Here is an 11,060-nt window from a genome sequence, read left to right on the forward strand (position 1 = left end):
GTGAGAGTGGCATCCTGTAAGTACCAATAATTTCCAAAAGATCCTAAAGAGGGAAAGAGGGAAGATCCGACCCAAACGGTGTCATCGAAGCATAGGATGACCAATCAGGCAGTCTCATAAGACATTGACCAATCCTTCTGCATGGTTATACAGTATCAGAGGAGTATTAATGTACTATTTCAGGGATGTCAGCAGCATTCGGGTCACGGGTCACCTTCCAGCACACCAGTTCCCCTAGATACCCGTCTTTCCTCCTGCTTTCCTAGTTTACCGAATAACCAGCAAGCCTGGATGATTCCGGTTTCAGGATTCCATGATGTCTCATAAGTGCCAAAGATTTCTTGATGTCTCGTAAGTGCCAAAGATTCCTTGATTTCTCTTAAGTGTCAAGGATTCCTTGATGTCTCGTAAGGGCCAAGGATTCCTTGATGCCTCCTAAGTGCCAAGGATTCTTTGGACTCGTAAGTGCCAAAGATTCCCTTTTTTAAATATTTAACTTAGCCGGTGAATATATAATAGCTGCAACTCTGTTGCTCGACAGACAAAAAACAGTAAAAACTCGCCAGCGATCGCTATACAGGTTGCGGGTGTGCCCACCAGCGCCAACTGTCGGCCAGATACCACTCTCTCGATGTAAACAAAGACACAATTTCTTCTCTGTCGACGTGTCGACAAGACGTACTTTTACTCGCTGTAGAACCTGGAGTTTTCTCAACATATTTGGTGAAGTACTTCATTTTGGTTTGAGCTTTCGCAGTGCAGGTGTTTTATCTTCATCTTAAATCTTGAACTCGTTTTGGATAGATTTAATTTTTGGTGACAAAGAGAGTATGGACTTTCTTTGACTTTTAAATGGCCGACCCTTCCCTTAGACGGAAGTGTGTTTAGGCTTTTAGTAATTATCTTATCACGTTATAAATTAATTATAGATTTTCCTCTATATTTTTTATATCTCACCGCCTTTATTAGGCCTCTTCGATTAACTTTCCATTTATAATAAACATAAAAAATAAATTTTAATGTTTTGTTTATATGCGACCTTTCCTGAGAGTAGGCGGTCCTAACTTGGAAACCGAAGTTAAACAACGTTGAGCCCTTTCAATCGTAAATAGCTTTTAAAGAGCTAATGATTTAAAACTTTTTAAATGAATATTTTTAATAAATATTTTATGAAAGAATTTCTTTGAATAGTCTTCGTACTTTTTTCAAAGATGAACTAACGTTTAGTTTATATATGCTACGCAGTTTGCGCTCTATCGTTACGATAGAGAGAGAGAGTATCACGGTTTCACTTTGCAGAAAGAGTAAATCGATTCTGACGTTTTGTTCATTCTTCTTTCAAAGCTTAAATGTTTTAAATTCTATTTTAAAGGAACTTTTTAATTGAAAAACCTTTCAGTTTTTTCCTTTGGTCAAATAACATGTTTTTTTGACAAAATGTAATTGGGCTCTTCTCTTAGGTGCGAAATCAAGAGAGAGAGAGAGAGAGATAGAGACGGAGGGAGAGAGAGGAGAGAAAACGTTCCGTTCAAGCGGGTAACTTTGTTCTCCAGTTACTCTCGTCCCTAGTCTCTGTACGGGGAGAAAGGATAAAACGTTTTTAGTTTTATTCTCGTCCCCAGGCAATGTACGGTGAGAGATTGAAAACGTAGTTTTGAATGAACTAGTGTTTCTTCTCTTCCCCAACCACTGAATTTTTTTATCTTAAAAAATGTTTACTGTTTTTTTTTTGCTGGTATTAATGTGCTTGCATTATACGACTGATTTCGCATTTACTACCTTTTGATGAGGGTAGAATTGCGTGGTTCAGGTAGAAATCAGTAAAAGTTTCGATTTCAGTGAAATAAGTGCAAAACAGAAAATCGTAGTGATAAAGTGATATTGCGCAAAGTGTTACAGTGTTGCGTCCGAGGGTTCGTCTGTTCGTGCCTGTCGTTCACCTAGTCAGGGACCTCTTGCAAGCTCCCAAGCCCAGGGGAGAAGTAATGTCGTACGACTTATGGGTTCGAGAGGCCTTGATCAGCGAACAGACGTTTCCCTCTATGGTATCGGGTGTATCTTACCAAGATCTCCCCTACCATAAGGCGAGAGAGACAATTTTCTCCTCGTCATCCGAAGGCTTTTCGCATAAGAAACCTGAAACAAGGTTTCGAGGCCCTTAAGCGAAAGTCAGTCCTTTCAGGACAGGTCCAGCGTCCTGGTTGCAGCCATTAGGACAGCTCTGACCCTATGCAGTCATCGGAAAACTGCTCGCCGCCTAACAAAAGCGTAACACAGACTCCGAGAGTCTTTTTTGTTGGCAAAGTGTTGCGGTCACAGACGTTACCCTCGTCTCTTACCGCAACCATTTCCGTTGATCCTAAATGGGTTGTACGGCAAGACATGCAGAATAAGCTTGCCTCCCTTATGGAAGACTATTCTGCCGATTAGTCCGTTGAGCCTAGCCGTTTATCTCATCGAGATCCTGGCTTTCAGCCAACCTAACATTCCTTTGTGCGTCCTGTTGACGTTGGCGTAGCTAAGTCACGTTAGTCAGGTTGTTTAGAACCACACTCGATGCGGTCTCGTGTGGATTTTCAGCCACATTTGGACGTTAGGCCACTTGCTGATGCTCCTGTTGACGTTCAGGACGTTCGCTAACAATCGGAGTTGACTTGTTTTGACGCTGTGCGTCAACCTCCGCATTCTAGAGTTGTTTTGACTGCTCAGTCTAGGCAGTCAAAGCAGTCTCGAGTGGACGCTGTGCGTCCTCACGCACCTGTTGTTGTTGACAGTTCACAGACTGTCAAGCAGTTACATGACGTTGCGTCCTGGTCTCTCGCACCTGTTGTTGTTGACAGTTCACAGACTGTCAAGCAGTTACATGACGTTGCGTCCTGGTCCGCTACTAATGCACCAATGCGTGTGGACTCTGCTTTTAAAGCATTGCCACCACGGTAGGTCTCTCCCTTGCTTGAGACTCAGCTATTATCGGACAAGGTTCCTTTAGATGAGGAAGTTGCTGTTCCCCCTCCTACTGATATTTCCTTGAGGACTCTGTCAGACGGAGAGGAGCCTAAAGCTGCTTAGCCCTCTATGGACTTTAATTAAATCATGCTGATTTTTAAGGATCTTTGTCCGGATCTCTTTGTAACTGCTGCTCCTCGTTCGCCTAAACGTCAGAGCTTACACTAGGCCTAGCTACTTCGAAGCCGTTGTTTATAAGCTAGTGCTCTCTCGCTCTCCTAGAGAGCTTTACGTTTGCTAGGCGACTGGTTTATCACCAGGAGGAGTTTGGGGGATACAGCCTTTGCTTTCCCTTCTTTTAAACTGGCTTATAGTGCGAGAGTCTGATATGACACGAGAGAAGTTCTCGGCTTGGGAGTTCCTGCCTCTGCCCAGATAGACTTCTCAAATCTCGTAGACTCTCCCTGGCGCCTGGCCAGGAGACGCTCCAAGTTTTTTACAGGTCAACTTCACAGCTGTTTTTGAGCCTTTGAAGTTTTGCTGTACAATTATGTCATGCATAAACAAGGCTTTCAGGGATGGAAAGCGGTACCGCCTCAGTCGCTAACCCCGTCTGTTGCCGCACCTGCTCCCGTAGACCCTAAATGGGCTTTGCTGCAAGACATGCAGTCCAAGCTTGCGTCCTTGATAGAGGACTTTAATGCGGAGAAGGTTGCTGCCGAACCTTCTGGCCAACAACCTTCCAACCGGTCGGTTGTGCGTCCTGTTGACGCTGAGGTAACCTTATCGCGTCTACCAGTTGAGGTGGTTCCTCCACCGATGCGACCCAGTGTGGGTTGCCAGCCGCACGTTGACGTTAAGCGACGCTCGGAGGTGGTTGTTGACGTTCAGGACGTTCAACAACCATCAGAGGTGACTTGTTTTGACGCGGTGCGTCAACCTCAGCAACCCGGTATGGTGTTGACTGCACAACCCAGACGGTATAGACAGTCTCGGATGGACGCTGTGCTTCCTTGCGCACCCATGGTTGTTGACAGTTCACAGACTGTGCAGCAGTTCCATGACGTTGCGTCCGGCTCCGTCACACATGCACCAGTGCGACCGGACTCAGCGAGCCAGACATTGCCCACTCCGTTGCCGTTTCCTCATCAGTTTTCGGATGTGGAACTATCTGATGAGGACGTTGCTGAACAACAAGACGATCAGCCCCCAGAATAGATCAAGCCCTGCTATCCATCCAGAAGATGCTGAAGAAGGAACGCTGCTCAGTCAGGCTGTGGATGAGTCTGGTGGGGACGCTGTCATCCCTGGAACAGTTTGTATCACTAGGAAGACTACACCTCCGTCCTCTTCAATACCATCTGGCTTTTCACTGGAAAAAGGACAAGACGCCTGAAGCGGTCTCGATCCCGATTTCCGGAAAGATAAAGTCTTGTCTGACTTGGTGGAAGGACAATATCAACCTAAGAGAGGGTCTTCCCCTGGCTGTTCAGACTCCCCACCACGTTCTCTTCTCGGACGCATCGGACTTGGGCTGGGGCGCGACACTGGACGGTCGGGAATGCTCAGGTCTGTGGAACTCGAGTCAGAGGAGCATGCATATCAACTGCAAGGAGCTGTTGGCAGTTCATCTGGCCTTGAAAAGCTTCGAGTATCTCCTTCGAAGCAAAGTGGTGGAAGTAAACTCGGACAACACCACGGCCTTGGCGTACATCTCCAAACAAGGAGGTACCCACTCACTGACGTTGTACGAGATCGCAAAGGACCTGCTCATCTGGTCAAAAGGTCAAGACATCTCCCTAGTAACGAGGTTCATCCAAGGCAACTTGAATGTCATAGCAGATTGTCTCAGTCGGAAAGGGCAAGTAATTCCAACCGAATGGACCCTCCACAAGGATGTGTGCAAGAGACTTTGGGCCACTTGGGGCCAACCAACCATAGATCTCTTTGCAACCTCGCTGACCAAGAGGCTTCCAATCTATTGCTCCCCAGTCCCGGACCCAGCAGCAATACATATAGATGCCTTCCTCCTAGATTGGTCACATCTGGTTCTCTACGCATTCCCACCGTTCAAGATTGTCAACAAGGTACTGCAGAAGTTCGCCTCTCACGAAGGGACAAGGTTGACGTTAGTTGCTCCCCTCTGGCCCGCGAGAGAATGGTTCACCGAGGTACTTCGATGGCTATTAGACGTTCCCAGAAGTCTTCCTCTAAGGGTGGACCTTCTACGTCAGCCTCACGTAAAGAAGGTACACCAAAGCCTCCTCGCTCTTCGTCTGACTGCCTTCAGACTATCGAAAGACTCTCGAGAGCTAGAGGCTTTTCGAAGGAGGCAGCCAGTGCAATTGTTAGAGCAAGGAGAGCGTCCACCATTAGAGTCTACCAGTCGAAGTGGGAAGTCTTCCGAGACTGGTGCAAGTCAGTTTCTGTATCCTCGACCAGTACCTCTGTAGCTCAAATAGCTGATTTTCTCTTATACCTGAGAAAAGGACGATCCCTTTCAGCTCCCACTATCAAGGGCTACAGAAGCATGTTGGCATCGGTCTTCCGGCATAGAGGCTTAGATCTTTCCAACAATAAAGATCTTCAAGACCTCCTTAAGTCTTTTGAGACCACCAAGGAGCGTCGTTTGGCTACCCCTGGATGGAATTTAGACGTGGTGCTAAGATTCCTCATGTCAGACAGGTTTGAGCCGTTACAATCAGCCTCCCTGAAAGATCTCACTCTAAAGACTTTTCCTGGTATGCTTAGCCTCGGCTAAAAGTCAGTGAGATTCATGCCTTCAGCAAGAACATTGGTTTTTCGTCAGACAAAGCCACCTGTTCGCTGCAACTTGGTTTTCTAGCCAAAAATGAGCTGCCTTCTCGGCCTTGGCCTAAATCTTTCGATATTCCCAGCTTATCGGAGATCATAGGCAATGAACTAGAAAGAGTCTTATGCCCTGTTAGAGCTCTTAAGTTCTATTTAAAGCGTACCAAACCTTTACGAGGCCAATCTGAAGCTTTATGGTGTTCAATTAAGAAACCATCTTTGCCTATGTCAAAGAATGCTTTATCATACTTTATCAGATTGTTAATACGAGAAGCTCATTCACATCTGAGTGAGGAAGACCGAACTTTGCTTAAGGTGAAGACGCACGAAGTTAGAGCTGTAGCAACTTCCGTGGCCTTTAAGCAAAATAGATCTCTGCGAAGTATAATGGACGCAACCTATTGGAGAAGCAAGTCAGTGTTCGCGTCTTTTTATCTAAAGGATGTCCAGTCTCTTTACGAGAACTGCTACACACTGGGACCATTCGTAGCAGCGAGTGCAGTAGTGGGTGAGGGCTCAACCACTACAATTCCCTAATTCCATATCCTTTTAATCTGTCTCTTGAAATGTTTTTTAATGTTGTTTTTAGGGGTTGTCCGGAAGGCTAAGAAGCCTTTCGCATCCTGGTTGATTTGGCGGGTGGTCAAAGTCATTTCTTGAGAGCGCCCAGATTAGGGGTTTGATGAGGTCCTGTTGTATGGGTTGCAGCCCTTGATACTTCAGCTCCTAGGGGTCTATCAGCATCCTAAGAGGATCGCGAGGCTCCGTAAGGAAGACGTACTTATAAGGCAGAGTAATCGTTCAAGTCGACTTCCTTACCAGGTACCTATTTATTTTGTTTTTGTTATTTTGATAACTTCTAAAATGAAATAAAAACTCTTAGCTCATAAAATGTAAACATATTTTACTGGTCTCTACCCACCACCCTGGGTGTGAATCAGCTATATATTCACCGGCTAAGTTAAATATTTAAAAATGATATTTTAATTATAAAATAAATTTTTGAATATACTTACCCGGTGAATATATAAATTAAATGACCCTCCCTTCCTCCCAATAGAGACGCAGTGGTACGAGGAGAAAATTGAGTCTTTGTTTACATAGAGCTTGGTATCTGGCTGACAGATGGCGCTGATGGGCACACCCGCAACCTGTATAGCGATCGCTGGCGAGTTTTTTTGTACAGTTTTTGTCTGTCGAGCAACAGAGTTGCAGCTATATATTCACCGGGTAAGTATATTCAAAAATTTATTTTATAATTAAAATATAATTTTTCTGTTCGAAATAATACCCTGTAATACAGTAAAACTTTACCATAATATGAACGTATTTAAGGTAAACCTCTTATATTTTTTATCGCCGTCAATGACCTTAGATGTGAGGATGCCAGAGACTCTAAAGTCAATCAATCAATCATATGTATTCCAGTAGGTATTATTGACGGTAAAGTTAGTTACAGACAGAAGAACATTTTGAACAGAAAAAAATAATTTTTCCTGTAATAGATAATGTGCCTTCACTGAATTTGATCATTTCAAAAGCTAATAAACCGGAAACCCGCTTGACCGTCTAAGAATGGGGACATATTTTTAGAAATTTAATGGTTTTTGCTCTACCGTGCGCTCGCTTTGCTCACCGAAAAAGAAAAACATCAAGTTCCGAAATAGGCAAGCGGTACATGCTGAGCTGCGTACGCTAACCCCCATTGATTATTATTTCTTAGATAATTAAGTTTTTATTTGCAGTGAGATTTTGTCATTTTCTAAGGAAATGGAAATTTTTCCTGTCTTTTAGTAGAAAAGTTTTTTACGTCCATAACTATAATAAAATCTTATTGACTTGATCTAACCTATCTTGGTGCCAGGTAACAAAATGCTATTTAATTAGGCAGGTTATGTGCATAAGTAATCCCTGTTTTGTTTTTAAACATTAATGCATAGATTTTTACCCATTGTATAGTTACTATTAAACTCAGCGAGTGATTATGGGTATATTAATTTTTTTTTTATATATATATCATCAAGTCCCCAGTTTTTCTCAATATGTCAGTGAAATAAAGTTGAGTTTAATATTTTTGCAATTGACCAAGTATTCAATTTACATATAGGTGTATTAATTTTGTCCTTTTTCATTTGCTCATTATAGCTGTACTGCTGCAACAGCAATGTATGTCAATTTGCTATGACTGCATTTGTCCATTTTAGCATTTGTATGCGTGGATGGACTAAGGTTGGCTTTCTTGTTTTTAATTCTTATATGTAAATTTTTGGATAAGTTTTCTGAACGTTTAGTAGTAGAGGATATTTTTGGAAGCAGTATTGTGGTGATAGTGTATTTTATATTTACACAGTCATATTTGTTGGCTCAAGTACACTATAATTATCGTGCATTGACTGCTGGGTAACTTGTTCCTTTTACCTTTAGGCTACATTGATTTCTGATTGGTAAATACAGTACTTTAATTTTTAGCCAAATCCATGAATCGTATATTTTTCCTATTCGTTATACAGTATTGTTTTTTTATCCATTTCTGATCATGAATACTGGGGCAAACCACCCATTTCATGAGTTGACAATTATGGGGGATCTTAGTGTAGTTTTGGATGGAGAAACACCAAGAAAAGAGTGATTTACAACAATAGTAATGGTTAGAAATAAATAATAAACACAATATAACCAGTTGGAAAAATTTGTATTTCATGTAAGTTGCATGATATCTGTCTTCGTTACCTATAGTAATTCATGTCATGTCCCCCAAATGGCTTTTGCACTGTTGTGGCTTGCTTCGCTCTCAAATAAAAGTGATCGTATTGCTCCTCTGTTCTGGCAAGCAATACATGGATGTGCTGTGCACATCAATTATATATGGGTCACTATTTCAGGCATAAAGTATCGTTAATACTGTAATGCATACGACTAGAAAACAACTGAACAAAAACAGCTGTTTTGTTATGAACAACCAATTTGGATAATAACAGCTGTTTTGCTTTCATTTCAATTTTCGTACAATAGTAAACTATAACTGAAGTTATTACACCTGATGTTAAGTAGGATACGACTAATATACAGTACAGTATTACAGTACATTATATCTATTTCAGTTTATGAAAAGGTAAACCGAATCGAAAAAAAAAACTAGGTAACGAATTAGAAGTCAATAATTTCCTAAGCTTCGACTTCTCTCTCTCTCCCTCTCCAGGTGAGAGTGGGAACCTGTAATTACCGATAATTTCCTAAGCTTCGACTTCTCTCTCTCTCTCTCCCTCTCCCTCTCCTGGGGAGAGTGGGAACCTGTAAGTACCGATAATTTCCTAAGCTTCGACTTCTCTCTCTCTCTCTCCCTCTCCTGGGGAGAGTGGGAACCTGTAAGTACCGATAATTTCCTAAGCTTCGACTTCTCTCTCTCTCTCTCTCCCTCTCCTGGGGAGAGTGAGAACCTGTAAGTACCGATAATTTCCTAAGCTTTGACTTCTCTCTCTCTCTCTCTCTCTCTCCCTCTCCTGGTGAGAGTGGCATCCTGTAAGTACCAATAATTTCCAAAAGATCCTAAAGAGGGAAAGAGGGAAGATCCGACCCAAACGGTGTCATCGAAGCATAGGATGACCAATCAGGCAGTCTCATAAGACATTGACCAATCCTTCTGCATGGTTATACAGTATCAGAGGAGTATTAATGTACTATTTCAGGGATGTCAGCAGCATTCGGGTCACGGGTCACCTTCCAGCACACCAGTTCCCCTAGATACCCGTCTTTCCTCCTGCTTTCCTAGTTTACCGAATAACCAGCAAGCCTGGATGATTCCGGTTTCAGGATTCCATGATGTCTCATAAGTGCCAAAGATTTCTTGATGTCTCGTAAGTGCCAAAGATTCCTTGATTTCTCTTAAGTGTCAAGGATTCCTTGATGTCTCGTAAGGGCCAAGGATTCCTTGATGCCTCCTAAGTGCCAAGGATTCTTTGGACTCGTAAGTGCCAAAGATTCCCTTTTTTAAATATTTAACTTAGCCGGTGAATATATAATAGCTGCAACTCTGTTGCTCGACAGACAAAAAACAGTAAAAACTCGCCAGCGATCGCTATACAGGTTGCGGGTGTGCCCACCAGCGCCAACTGTCAGCCAGATACCACTCTCTCGATGTAAACAAAGACACAATTTCTTCTCTGTCGACGTGTCGACAAGACGTACTTTTACTCGCTGTAGAACCTGGAGTTTTCTCAACATATTTGGTGAAGTACTTCATTTTGGTTTGAGCTTTCGCAGTGCAGGTGTTTTATCTTCATCTTAAATCTTGAACTCGTTTTGGATAGATTTAATTTTTGGTGACAAAGAGAGTATGGACTTTCTTTGACTTTTAAATGGCCGACCCTTCCCTTAGACGGAAGTGTGTTTAGGCTTTTAGTAATTATCTTATCACGTTATAAATTAATTATAGATTTTCCTCTATATTTTTTATATCTCACCGCCTTTATTAGGCCTCTTCGATTAACTTTCCATTTATAATAAACATAAAAAATAAATTTTAATGTTTTGTTTATATGCGACCTTTCCTGAGAGTAGGCGGTCCTAACTTGGAAACCGAAGTTAAACAACGTTGAGCCCTTTCAATCGTAAATAGCTTTTAAAGAGCTAATGATTTAAAACTTTTTAAATGAATATTTTTAATAAATATTTTATGAAAGAATTTCTTTGAATAGTCTTCGTACTTTTTTCAAAGATGAACTAACGTTTAGTTTATATATGCTACGCAGTTTGCGCTCTATCGTTACGATAGAGAGAGAGAGTATCACGGTTTCACTTTGCAGAAAGAGTAAATCGATTCTGACGTTTTGTTCATTCTTCTTTCAAAGCTTAAATGTTTTAAATTCTATTTTAAAGGAACTTTTTAATTGAAAAACCTTTCAGTTTTTTCCTTTGGTCAAATAACATGTTTTTTTGACAAAATGTAATTGGGCTCTTCTCTTAGGTGCGAAATCAGAGAGAGAGAGAGAGAGAGAGAGAGAGAGATAGAGACGGAGGGAGAGAGAGGAGAGAAAACGTTCCGTTCAAGCGGGTAACTTTGTTCTCCAGTTACTCTCGTCCCTAGTCTCTGTACGGGGAGAAAGGATAAAACGTTTTTAGTTTTATTCTCGTCCCCAGGCAATGTACGGTGAGAGATTGAAAACGTAGTTTTGAATGAACTAGTGTTTCTTCTCTTCCCCAACCACTGAATTTTTTTATCTTAAAAAATGTTTACTGTTTTTTTTTTGCTGGTATTAATGTGCTTGCATTATACGACTGATTTCGCATTTACTACCTTTTGATGA

The sequence above is a fragment of the Palaemon carinicauda genome, chromosome 9 (assembly GCF_036898095.1).
Source record: "Palaemon carinicauda isolate YSFRI2023 chromosome 9, ASM3689809v2, whole genome shotgun sequence".
NCBI classification, from domain to species: Eukaryota; Metazoa; Arthropoda; class Malacostraca; order Decapoda; family Palaemonidae; genus Palaemon; species Palaemon carinicauda.